Raw genomic sequence first — 13,905 nt, forward strand, 5'->3', positions numbered from 1 at the left:
GGATGAAGACTTTGGAAAGATTTGGGTTTTTTGTCAGGGTGAGCTGTTTGAGGGGGGATTTGTCATTCCCATCTCTGTGGGTGGGGGATTTGGGTTTTCATTGGATTTGGGATGTTGGGGAGGATTTGGGGTTGGAATGAGAGGAGTGAGGATGATGTGAGCGGATCATAGGAGTGACTGGGGGAGCTGGGGGTGGATTTTGGGTTTTTATCATGGTGAAAACTTGTGGGAGATTGGGAGTTTTAATCTGGATGGTGGTTTGGAAATTGATTTTGGATTCCCACCCACATGAACAAGGATTTAGGATTTTTGGATTTGACTTGAACATCTCTTTGGGATTCCTACCTGCATGGCAAAAATGTGTGGATTTTATCAGGATGAGTACATGGGGGTGGATTTGGGATTTTCATCTGGATGGGGATTTGGGGTTTGATTTCAGATTCACATCCAGGTGTGGATTACTTGAGGATTTTAATCCATATTGGATTCATCTGGGGATTCTCAGCAGGGCTGGGGGTTTATTTGGGGTTTTCATCTGGAGATGGGATTAATTTGGGATCACCTGCACACAAACACTGACCCTTCTCTTTCCCCTAGAGAATGTGCATTTTCACAGGATCTTTTCTGGGAAAATTTCCACCTCTCTGAGAATGTCTCAAAGGAAGCCATGCACCCAAAGCATGAAGGACAAAATTATGATCAAATCTTGGCATAGATTTGTGTTGAGGCACTGAAATTGTTTTGTGGTGTTCAGGCAAGGAGTGCTCACTGCAGCTGGGAGGAGACTGAAAATAAGCCCAGGGCTTTGCACTGAATCCTCCTCTTGGCTCTGCTGGATCCAGCCAAGCCAGGAACCTTCCCAGCCTGGACACAGAGGGGGTAAAGACAACTTTCACTCCAAAAAGGGCTTTTCAAACACTGTTCTCTTGATGCCTTCAGTTAAAGGTGGACTTTTTTCTGATTGCAAAGTCACCTTCAGAAGATGAGGACATGCTTGGGTTTGCTGGCTCAGCCCTCCCTGCTTTGCATGTTGTCCCCGGAAAAGGTTTCTTGTCCTGATTTAACTCCTGGGTCAGTTAATAAAATTTTTTAATACAAAAAGAGAAAAGAAATATAAAAATAAAAATCTGCACAAACTCAAATCAATGTAATATACAACTTTTGAAAAATGTTAAAAATCTAAAAATTAAAATAATCTAAATTAATATAAAAATATCCAAACATTGAACACAAAACCCATAAATTTATATTTATGATTATGAGAGACTTTCCAGGTGCCTCAGCCCAGCCTCACCTCTTCTTGCTACAACTGTGCACTACACAGCACCCAAAACTGTGAAACTCGAGTTGCAATAAATAAATGAAAGTGTTAGTACATATTATTAATCCTGCCAGTATCAGAGTGGCTGCTCCTTCTCCCCCTGAGGAGTATTTTTAATAACAGATCCCATTCACACACTCACTGTCTCCCAATTTTTAGTGTTAACTAGCAAGCCAAGACAGCCCAGGGAAAAACCTGGGCTGCTCCAGTAGAACAGAGATTCTGGGACAGAGAGGAGGGAGGTGATGCTGAGCTCCTCAAACTCTCTGTTTATGGCACCAGTGCCCATAAAACTCTGCAAAAATATCCTGTGGCTCATTGCCTGGGAGATGGGGCTTTCCTCAAGAGTGCTGGGTCTCCTCTCTAACTGAAGGCTGTGGGAATAACAGATAAGAACAGAGCTCCCTTGGCAGCAACCTAAGGAAAACAGAACAGAACAGTCTGAAATCCACTTAAAAGTCAGGCTGGATTTGGTTTTATTGCGTGATGTTTGTAACTAAAGAGAGTTAGGAGAAGAATTCTGCCTGGTTGGTCCCATCAGCAGATCTGGGCTGTGCTGGTCCTTTGGTCTTGGGCAAAGAGGAGGGAGCCTCACCCCTGAGCATCTGGGTCTCTTTAAATTGCTGGTTTGGGATGGAGGTTTTCTCTTAATTATCAGAAAAGCAGCCTGGCACTCACACAGGGAGTTTTGTGAGTTCTCAGCAGACTTGTTGGACATAACTCTCTTTTGTTCTCTCAAACCTTGGCTGCTGGCAATTACCATGGTGGCTGAAACAACAGCATGGCCTCCACTTCTTGGAAACTTCCAGAAACATGGAGCTGAGCCCCCTTTTGCAGGAGGGCAGCAGGAAGGTCTCCCACTGTTCCTGCTGCTTTGCAGGGTACAGGCACCTTCCCACTTGTGCCAGCTCCAAATCTGCCTCTGCTGGAGAGGGGATAATTACTGAGGGTGTCAGATCAAGGCTGTGAATCTTGAGCAGCTGATGGCAAAAAGAAAGGGATATTTAGCACGACTGCTTCAAAAGTTGGGTGTCTGGTAAAGTACATCCCAACCATCAGCTGGGGGAAAGGTCAGGAAAAAAACTGAATTTGGGAAATTGGGCGCTTTCTGGGGGTGTCAAAAAGGCATTGGTGTTTGCCAGAAAGATGGAAACAGTCATTGACACCCCAAGACATACAGCATTGCTAACTAGGAGCTTTTTCACCAGTAGCCCAGCTTTGGAGGTTTTCCTAAATACCAAAACCACAGAGCCAGGAAATTATGTAGAGGCTTTTGCTTTCAACTCCAAACATGAATGTCTCAGAGGTGAAGGAAAACCCTTTGGAGAATGGCCTGCACATCTGTCTGAGAAGTGGGAGCCAAAAATAAGAATTTACTTTAAAATGTATTATTGACATTATGATTATTTAAAATCTCGTGGGCTTAAGTGAGTCAAGTGTGTTTTTTAATTCTGACATTGATGTGGCTGCTCACAGGTTCACATTTACCTAGGTCTGTGTGTTCCAGCCAAATATTTATGTAAGGCTCTGAAAGAAGAGCACAGGGAGTCAGTGGTTTCAAGGTATGCAAGTCAGCTGGGCTGAAACCCTCTCAGGAGGAGGAGGACTCCACATGACACAAGATTTCCTTGTTGGGGAAACCTCAAAATGTTTTTGTGATTCCTCAAAGGGTACAAACACCCCATTTCTTCTGCACTTTAGAGGGAAAGTGGACAAAGGAGAGGAAAACATAAAGTAGGAGGTGCTCTTGTGCTGGGATTAATTCCCTAAGACAGTTTTATCTCTTCTGCACCTTGTAATTCCTTCTTGGCTGCGTTCAGATTTGTCACAACGTTTGACTGATGTCTCCAGGCAGCCTGGCAATATTTACCCTGGCAATATTTACCTCTTCTCACAGAAAATGACCGAGGGAAGCCTGCACAGCTTGAAAATCCTTGGGCTGAGATCCAGCGTGGGATCATTTAACTTGCCAGTAATCCGATTTCACTGAATGTCGTCACCTATCTCCTTGTGAGACCGTGCACGAAGTAATAACATTTGGAATTCAGATTTGGGGTTGAGATGGGGAAGAGGAAGGGCTGATACCTCTGATGTGAGTAACAGTGTGAGCAACAGCCTGTGGACTCCTGGGTTGAAGATCACCAGGGGCTATTTCAGGAAGGAAAAAAAAAAACAAACCCCACCAAAGCCAAACTACCCTCCTTTCATCAAGAGACAAAAATACCTGTGGTCTGATGTTTGTATTTGTATCTCAGAAGATGGGGTGTCTGTTCCTTAGCCTGGACCTGACCCAGAAGAAGGAAACAAAATGCAGCTTGCCTGAGGAGCAGGAATTGTCTTGAGAAAGCCAAGAACAGCCCGGATACTGCTCACAATGCCAGTGGTCTTTTCCTGAACTTCTGTGAGTGAAGAGGCAAAAATCCTATTGGTATTAGACAAAGATTTATAAAATCCAGGTTCAGCCCTCAGTTCTGAAATAATCTCCTGATCTCAGCTGTGATTTATTTTGAAGACTTCTGTTCTTCCACTTTTCACTGCACTTGATCACTCAAACAGGTGCAATTTCTGATTCTCTTGGGTTTAACTTCCCAAGAGAAAAATCGAGGAAACTAATTTTCAGCAAGCTGCCAACGTTCCTGCTAGGAAATGTCCTGCAGTGTTTAACTGCCCTCTTGGTAAAGAAATGTTTCCTCATGTCCAGCCTGAACCTCTCCTGGCGCAGTTTTGAATGGTTCCAACATGTCCTGTCACTGGATATCAGGGAGTAGAGCTCAGCACCTCCATCTCCACCTCACCTCCTCAGGAAGGTGCAGAGACCAATTCAAACAGCTCTTTTTCCAAGGCCATAGTGAGTGGATGACTCCTGCTCCAAAATCCCTCGTGTTCATCCTCCCCACAAACTCCTGCAGAGGTCTGTGGGCTGTGAAGGACCAGTGGAAGACCTCTGGAAGAATTTGGGATGGATTGCACCATTTTGCTGGACAAGGGATCAGCAACACTTCCTTCTAGATGGAGCAGGGAAACTCCTTGAAATCCCAGTCTGGATTCAGTGGGAATTTCCCAAGATGACCTTTGGGTGCAGCAAACCTCTACAACCTAAATATTTTCTGCCACTGCTCTCCAAACTCCAGCTCCACATCTCTTTGGAGTGGCCTTGCCACCACCTCTTCCCTTTGACAAAGATCTGCCCCCAAAAAAAGCCTGGAAGTTACCAGGGCAACCTGCAAAGGTCCGGCAGCTTGGATCATTGTTTGGGGCTGCAGCAGCCCTGAGGAATTCACTATTTGTTTTAGAGATAAAAGCTGCAACTTCCACACATTCTTCTTCAATTTCACTCTCCATTAAGTGCATTGCCCTGTCATAACAAAGCTCGTTGAATTATTGGAGATGAGGGGAATTTTTCGGAGCCTGGAGTGGGGAGAGGGATGGGAGGGAGCTTGTGGTTTGTCTTTGTGGATCCCCTCCATGGAGCATTTAGGATGTGGCTGGGGCTTTGTGAGGGTGCCTGGAGGACAGTGAGGGCTGGGAGTGAGGGCCAGAGGGTTGGGTTTGGTCAGGTAGCCTTGGGCAAACCCCTGTTTGTGTCTCTGTCCCTGTCCTGGACTGTGTTTCAGTTGCTATCTTCCTTGTGCTTTTTTAGACATGGATTAAAAAAAAAAAAAAAAAGAGGAAAGAAGGGGCCAAATGAAAGCCTCATGTCCCAGAGTAGTGGTTGACCCCTCCAGTTCCTCCAGCAGTATCAAAAATCTTATTTCCTCTTCCCCACTCCAATGTCCACTCTTGGACACTGGTGCTCCCAGCTGCCTTGTGAGCACTTTCCTTCATGCCTGGTGCAAGCCATGGGTTGCTGAGACATGAATCAACTCAGATGGCTTCTATCCCCAAAACTTCCCATCTCCATCTCCTTCCACCCCCAAAACCCTTCCCTGGATATCAGCATGGCAGAGTTGTGAATCCTGTGCCACCCCAGCACCCCCAATCCTTATGCTGGTGTTTGTTTGTGGTAAATTAAGGTGAAAAATGTGCTTTTGGAAAGGGGATTCACTTCTGTAGTGGGAATTCAAGCCAGGCCAGATGAGTCACTTCTTGCAGTCAGATGAGGTGAACTCTACTCCTAAGTCTCATTTCTAATGCTCAGGTTGGATTAGTTTTTAAAATGCCATTTTCCCTTCCAGCTCCTCAGTTTCTCAACACAAGCTCTGAGTCTCATCCTGCATCTCAACAAGATTAACAAGATGGTCATGGGCTGAGTTTATGAAAGGTTTTGACATTTACAGACAGAACATGCAGTGGAAATAATAAATGTTATTATTTCCATAAGCTAAAGCTTGGTACAGATAAACACATTTTCTCTTTTTCTTCCTCAGCTGTGAGGGGTTTTTAAACACTTTATGTGGAGCTCTCCTATTTAAAGACAAGGCTGAAAACAAACTAAGAGCTAATTGAAACACTGCTTCCCTTTTATTTCCCTGCTTCCATGTTTCAGGGAAGACTAATTTAAGGGACATTCACCCGGTTAGTGGAAATGCGTCACTCTCATCAGCAGTAATGGGAATTACAGAAGGACATTGGTTGCAGGGTTGACAAGGATGGAGCTCAATTTCCCTGCTGGAGAAGTGTAGGGACAGGAGAATTCCTGCTTGCACCAAAACCTGTGGATAAAATACTCCTCAGAAGAAGTCAGCTCCAGTTGCAAAAGAACAGCAATAAATAGCATGGGGTAAAGGGGGAATGCAGAGAGGCAGCAGGGGAAATCTCCATCCAGCCAACTCCTCACCATTCCTGCAGTTCTGTGCAGGTGCCCACACCAGCAGCACTGCCAGCATGACAAGTTTTACATGATGTTTGAAAAGAAAAGACAGCTCAGAGCTTTCTGGAAAAGGAAAGATTATGAAGGTGTGAGATCCTGTCATCATCTCCCCTCTGCTGGTGCTGGGACTCCCAGCAAATGCTGACCTTGGGGAGGGTTTGTGGTGGTTTCCCTGCTGCAGTTGGGTGCTGGTGAATCTGTGGTGGCTTTAACTTCTTTTGTGGCACTCAGATGTAGGACAGGTTAGGCAGGAATTATTAACCCAAATCATCCCAAATGTGGAGTCACTGCTGATTTGGCTTAAACCAAACTGCCCAGGCACTGGGAAATTGTTGCCAGGAGACCTCCTGCAAACACTTCACCTCCTTGAGACTGCAGAATGCCTGCAGCCTCTACCAGTAAAAAGAAATTCTCCTTTCAGCCTGGGACATTGGCAATGAGGTGAGGTTTATTAGAGCTAAGGAATATTACTGCTCATTCTTGTGGTTCCGATCGATCTCAGAAAGCTCAAATGGATTCAAAAGCTGCCTTTTTCTCAGTGCTGTGCAAACAGGCATGGAGAGCATTCCTGTCCCAGCACAGCATAAAGCCACATCCTCTTGGCTGTGTTAAGGATGCTAATGAGGAACCTGGGGAGCTGACATTTAGTGAAGGACAATTAGCAGCATTCACAACCCTCCACCTTGGTATTTTACATCAGATGCAGCCCTGCTTCGTGCCTCAGCTCTCTGCTACCTGCAAGAGGAGGGGTTCAGCCCACAGATGCAGGAGGTGATGGCAGGGGAGTTGCTTTGTCCTAAAAATGTCAGTTTTGGCTCTCAGGTTGAGCATCCTGAAGGAGGGAGATCTGCAAGGGCACTCTGGCACTCTGCAGTGTGATGGGCTGCATCTCTACCAAGATAATAAAAAGAGAAGAGTTAAAAGCCAGAGTGGAGAGAAAAAGAAGGGAATTAAATAAAATTAATAATTAAATCCCCAGCAATCTGTGGTTTGTGGCCTGGTCTCCTCTCTCTGGGGTGACTGGTGGGAAAGTTGAGTCCAGGAGAACACTCCAGATGTGGTCTGTGTTTCACTCTGCTGAGATTAACAATAAAAGGAAATTCTGGGAAGAACAGGGGGCTGGGCTGGACCTGCTCCTGTAAGAAACATGGTGGGAAGGCCCACGTTTTGGGGAGAGCTTTGCTGAATTTCTGGGACTGAAGGAAGCTGTCATTATGCTGTGCATCCTGTGTGTGAGGGAGAATTGAGGAGAACATCTGCAAAAGATGCAAAAGGATCATACAAGGCTTTGACCTCTCTCTCCAGGCTGAACCTGATTGGTTTTCCTGCTAGCAAATGGCAAATCCACTCAGACAAAACCTGCAATTCCTTCCCCAACAGGTTTGCAAACAGCTGGACCTCAGCATACCACCAGCAGTGACCACACTGGAGAGGTCCATGTCTCTGACGAAGGGTTTTTGGATTTGGGTTGGGCAAATCAGGCAGCAGGGGATGAAGAGGGTGTGCTCTCCATGGTTTATCTGATGGACCTAGTCCAGGATCAGAGCTGGATCCCAAAGCTGCCAGGAGCAGGGTGGAACTGGAATCCATGCTATTGATCTCTAGCTGTACTTTGGTCTCTATCAAATGTATCTTGGTCTGAATCAGGGAGAAGGCTTAGTCTCAATCCACACTCCATCAGTGAATGTTCCATATCTACTGTAAAGCTCCTATGGCTCCTGGGTCACCAGCAGCTGGACTTTTTCAAGGCTGTCTCTCCTTCTAGGGTCTCTCCAGTCACTGGAGAGGATGGAGAGGTTTTCCTCCATTGCCCTGGGTGGGAGGCACAGAGAGAGATTAACATGGATATTAATTTTTAATCTGGGAGATGTGAGATGTGGCACAGCTGCCCCCTCACAACACAGAAGGCAGTGCCATAATAACATAATAACTCTTTAGGATTCTGGTCAATAAGGAAAATGTGAAATCTGTAAATTTTCTGTATTTATAAGTCTCTGGACATGGAGTCCAGCATTGAGATGATCAGTGAAGGCAGGGTTGCCCATCCATGTGCAGCAGCCATGCTGATGACACCTGGAGCACCCAGGGTGGAAGGAGCAGGGTGGTCACAAAGGTGATAAGGGAGCTGCAGCACTGGGGAAGGCCAGCTAACCTTGGAAAGATCTCCCAGCCCTTTTGTCTCCAAGGTCCTGAGAACAAAATTAATTCCTACCCAGACTTCAGGAACGTGGCTGTTTAATGTACAAGGCTTCATCTGGATCAATGCAAACTTCCTGCTTCAGAAGGTGGAAAAGCCTCTGTGGAACAAGGACTGTGAACACAACTGCCGTCCCGTGAGAATCTCCACTGCAGGAAGAGCCTCACCTCCCTCAAGGCTACTCAATTCACTGGGTAGATGACAAACCCAGATGTTGACTCCTAATGCTGCTTTTCAAGATGCTGGATTGAAGAACAGGTTGAGGTTGTAACGCTGTAGTTCACACACTGAATTACAAAAAAACCCAACGTTTTCTCCAAAAAGAGTCTGTTTGTCCTCCTCAAACTGTTTTCTTTCCTCTTTCAGGTGTCTGCTTGTGATGGCATTACAGAACAGCATTTAGTCCTGCGCACAGGAGGGCAAACATGGAAAACAGGAAATATTATGGCCATTTTCTACAGATAACAATCCAAAATATGGTAGGCCTGACCTCACCCTCAAAACCTTCCCAATTTAATTGTCCTTTTTGAGGACTGAACCTCAGATGAGTGAGAACCAGAGAGCCAAACTGCAGTGACCACCCCAGGCGGGGATCTCTCTTTTCCTATTTTTATGTGACATCATTGAGTTTTCCTGATGTGCTTTCCTGGCTCTTACAGCACCAGGCAGGGTTGGACTGCGCATTCTTCATTAAAAAGCACAGGATAATCACAGGAAATAGTGAGAAACAAAATGGAAGGCTGAAACCTCCTCTGGTGTATTAGTCATGGAGAGTTTCCTCTCCAGCATGCAGTAGGCTGGATATGAGACATTTATTTGTCAATGAATGAGAGAGATTCTCATTGCAGGGTGCTTGTGCATGTTCTGAGAATGGTAAACAGAGAAATCCAAAGCAGAAAGAGGAGCAGGGAAGGACAGGAGCAGGGAAGGACAGGAGGAGGAGGTGGTGAAGAGCTCCCTGTTTCCCTGGGGTCACTCCTGGCAGGACACAGAGGCACAAGACAGCACGTATCCAGGAATAAATGAAGTTCTTCCTCCTTGACTGTTGTCATCTCTTATTTACTGGCCAAAGGCCACTCTCCAAAGGCAGGGCACACATCCTACCACGCCTCCCTGTGCTAAAGAACAGCTCTCCCTATATTTAGCATTCCCCATCTCCCATTGTGTAGCTGCAAACACATCCTACCCGTGCTCCATGGGCACACCAAGGTGGGGCTTGGTGGTTCCTGCTGGACACTCCCTATTTTTAGCTATCAGATGATGTGTGGATGTTTATCAGCTCCTGGCAATTCTTTCCAGGAAATGGGTCTGGACACGGTTTGTAGCTCCCCATGAAGTAAAATCCTGCACATTTTCTCCTCCTGGTGCCAGCGGGATGGAGGAGGAGAGAAGGGTTGGAGATGTGTCCTGCAGGTGGGCTGGGTGGGATAAGGTGAGATGATTCCCCCCAGGGAAAATCAATCCAGGCAGAGCTCTGGGGACTCAGAAGAGAAGAGAAGGCTCTGGGGAGACCTTGTGTCCTGTCAATACTGAAAAAAGATGGGGACAAACTTTTAAGCTGGGCCTGTTTTGATAAGACAAGGGGGTGATGGTTTTAAACAAAAAGGGTCAATTCACATTAGCTCTAAGGAACAAATTTTTACAAAAAGAATGCAAAAATACTGGCACAGGTTGCCCAGAGAGGTGGTAGATGCCCCATCCCTGGAAATATTCAAGATCAGGCTTGGAGGAACCTGCTCTAGTGGAAGATGTCCCTGCTCATTGCAGAGGGCTTTTAAAGGTCCCTTCCAACCCAAAGTATTCTTTGATTCTATGATTTAATGCTTGAACCTCTTACTATTAGGCACATTTATTTTCTCACAGGATGATGTGGACTACAGGAATGACTCTTGTGGGAATTCTCTCTGACAGCACCCAAAAAGCAGCAGTTTGAACAGTTTGGTCAGTTTGAACCTCAGGAGTGAGGTCATCCTGCCACTGGGCACTTTCTTTTGCTAGACCCTGTCAATAACATGGGTGAGTTGGCACATGGGCAGAATCTGATCTGATGGGACTGATCCAATTCCTGGAGTGACTCTCCTACTGTCCTTATTCAGAGGCTGCAGTGGATTAATTAAATGTTTAAAGCTGGGGAACAAAGGACAGGAATGTGTGGCTGATTTTCCCAGAAGAGTCATGATGCTGGTGCTGCTCTGCTCAGACTGATCTGGCAAAGGGGGTGAATAGTAAAACCAGCAGAGATCTAAGCTACTGAAAACTCACCAGGAAAACCTGCTGAAGGATATTTTTCCCAGTCTGCAGGAAGTGAGCAGGAAAAGGGACAGCCTATATTTATTGTTGAAAAGTGAAAAAGATTGCACATGAAAAAAAGAAAAAAAGGCAGCCTGAGCACACAGAGGTCCCAAATTAACCATTCCCAGGGTATCATCCTTGGAAGGAGTGAAATGTCATCACTGCACTCAGCCAGAGTCAAAAAGGTCAAATTGAAATTTAGAGTTTATGAGAAGAATATTGTTTAAAAAACCCCACCTGGGCTCTGAGCCCTTATGTGGTGGGCTCAATGCTGATCCCACACCTCAGGGGGATACAATGGTGCTGGGAAAGCTAAAAGCACCAGGAACAATTTCAAGCCCCGAATGGCTTCTGTGTAAGAATAGACTGGGTGCCCATTGTCTGCAGGGGAGAAAGCTGAGCAGGGTCACAGCATCTGGAGGGAGAGGAGGAGGAGGAGGAGGAAGAGGAGGAGGAGGAGGAGGAGGAGGAGGAGGAGGAGGCAGAAGCATTTGCTCCTTCCCCCATCTCCAGCAGCTGGGCAGCATCCCTCAGCCAAGCAACAGCCAGGAGGAGCTCAGGTGTGGCTCTTTGCTGTCTCAACCTGCTGTGGAGAACAGAAACATGAAAAAAAAGCTGAAAAGATTTCATGGAGGACATGAAATTCTGGTGACATGAATACTGGTGGCTGATGAACGTGATGCTCTGGGCCACCACCCTGGTGCTGGAGCTCCTGGGGAGATCTGCTGCTGCCGCAATTCTCATTCTGCTCTCCAGGAATATTCCTCCATTCCCATTCTCCCCCTTTATCCATCCCCGGTTATTTTGGGGACCTGCTGGTGGCTCAGGCCAGGCTTTGCTGAGCTCCAGGGTGGTTGGTGGCTGTTGTTCCCTGAGGAATGTGACCTGAGGGATCTGACAGTGAAAAGAAGCACAGTAGAATCGCGTCAAAAGAAGAGCCAGGGGAGCCCCATCAAACAGCAATTATGAAGTCAAACCAGCCCAAAAAAACGAAGGGCTTGAGCCCTCAGGGATGTACAAAGATCTGCTTTCCTGCAGGAATCAAAAGGAGTCAGAGATACCCAGTGAGATGGCAGGGAGAACCCAGAGTTCCCTTGAGAGCGATTTCCTCCTCAAAACCCCAACGAATTTGTAGGATTTTTTCTTGGAAGCCTTCTAAGGGAACGGATAAAGAGGCTCTCAGTTCTGGGAGCGCAATCCCTTCTCTGCTGGAGGGGGCAGGAGGCTTAATGCAGCCCGGCATCCCTCCCTTTCAGCTCAGCCCCCAGACACAAAGGCAGAAAAATGCCAGGAATTTCCCAGCGCCCTCCCCAGACCTGCTCCCATCTCCCTTTCCCCCCCTCGCCACCTCCTCCGGCTGGGAGGGAGGAATACTAATAACAAAATAGGGATCTTTAATAGGCCCCTTGCCTGGTCACTTTGGGATTTAATGCTGAAAGGGATGGACGTGACCAACCATAAGAATGAAGCTTCTTCAACTCCCATGTCTTGATTTTGCTGCTTTTGGTTTTATTTTTGGTTTATTTTTTCCCTTCCCCAATTTCTCCCCCCTTTCCACTCCCCCTTTCTATTTTTTTTCAGCGCTGAAAAAATTCCCCTCGGCCCCTCGCCTCTGTTCCTTTCCCTTGGAGTCAGGCTGCAGCTCTAATCACTGCAGGGTGATTAGCATGTGAAGGGAGAGAGGAAAACAAAATCTTTGTTGCTGGCTGGTGGAGCCGGAGCAGCTGTCTGGATGGATGCTGGCTCCTGTGGGATCCTCCCCGCCGCCTCTGATCCCCTCCATTGTGGATGTTTTTCCTGTAAGAACAGGCAGCACACCAAGGAAGGGCACAAAACGGGATGGGGACCAAAGTCAGAGCAGGTGGGCTGTGTTTTGTGGGGAAAAATCCCAGAATGTAATTTTTGTTTTCAGCTTTGAACTTGGGAAGGGTAGGGGGGACAGGGACTTCGATGCTGTGCCAAATGAAAGGATAATTTGAAGTGCCGACCTCAGTGGGAGCGGGAGGCACAACACAGAGCCCTTTGATGAGTCCAGGCAGGGATGGAGGAGGTGGATGGAGCTGGAGGCTGGGAAGGGAGAAAATGCAAATGCCATGAGTTAGGTGGTGCTGGGGGTTAAAAATAGGTTAGAAACTGTTGTAAAATAGTCGATAGATCGTTAAGCATGTACTGGTAGGTGGGTTATTATATTGTAAAAGGGGTTAAAAGAGTAGTTATAAGAAATAGGGTACTCAATGTACCATAACACACCCAAGTAAAGTGCACCATGAGCCAGCCTGGACAGAACGGTCATGGGCCAATCAAGGCCTTAAACCTTCATGCAAATGAAGGATCCAAACAGAAACCAATCCAAGGGACAAAAAACAGGATATAAAGGGGCTTCTGACCCACTGGATTGTGCTGCTCCATCTGGGACATCGCTACAGGCCTTGCAGCATCCTCGATGGGAACGCTCCTGTTCGGCCCAGGCACCCTTGCTTTAGGCATTTCTTTTTATTATAACAAATGCTGAAATCACTCTAGTACTGGGAGCCTGCTCTCGTTTTTAACATGTACTGTTAGTTTGGTTATGATAAAAGGGTTTTTAAAGGGTAGTTATAAGAAATTACACTTAATTAAAGTGCAGCACCCTCCCAGCAACAGGGGCCAGCCTGGACAGAATGGTCATGGGCCAATCAAGACCTTAAACCTTCATGCAAATGAGGAATCAAAAAAAAAAAAACCAATCCAGAGGGACAGAAAACAGGATATAAAGGGGATTCTGACCCACTGAATTGTGCTGCTCCATCTGGGACATTGGGGACATCACTACAGGCCTTCCTCAATGGGAACGCTCCTGGTCAGTCCACAGGCCCCCTTGTTTTAGGCCTTTCTTTTTATTGTAATAAATGCTGAAATCACTCTAGTTCTGGAAGCCTGCTCTTGTTTTTAACACTGGGGACAGTAGGATGGGGACCTCTCAGAATCTCTGCTGGTCAGACTGACTCCGAGATAGTACAAGTCTCTTTTCCCAGCCAAAGAAGGAGTCAGGATTCCTTGGCTGTGGTTCTCAAAGTTGTTTATTATTTTTTATCTATAACATTCTCTTTTTTGCCTGCTGAGGTCTGTTCAGCAGGTCTGACAGAGGCACACTGACCTCCCTCAGAGGTGGTTTTGTCTTTAATACTAAAACTATGTGTACATTATTCACAATAACTTCCCAATACCTATCACCTATGTTAGTGAGTTTCTACCTTAAACCAATCCAAAAGTGCCAACATCACCCAGGAAATGGAGGCCAGGAAG

The sequence above is a fragment of the Zonotrichia leucophrys genome, chromosome 1A, assembly GCF_028769735.1.
Source record: "Zonotrichia leucophrys gambelii isolate GWCS_2022_RI chromosome 1A, RI_Zleu_2.0, whole genome shotgun sequence".
Classification (NCBI taxonomy): Eukaryota; Metazoa; Chordata; class Aves; order Passeriformes; family Passerellidae; genus Zonotrichia; species Zonotrichia leucophrys.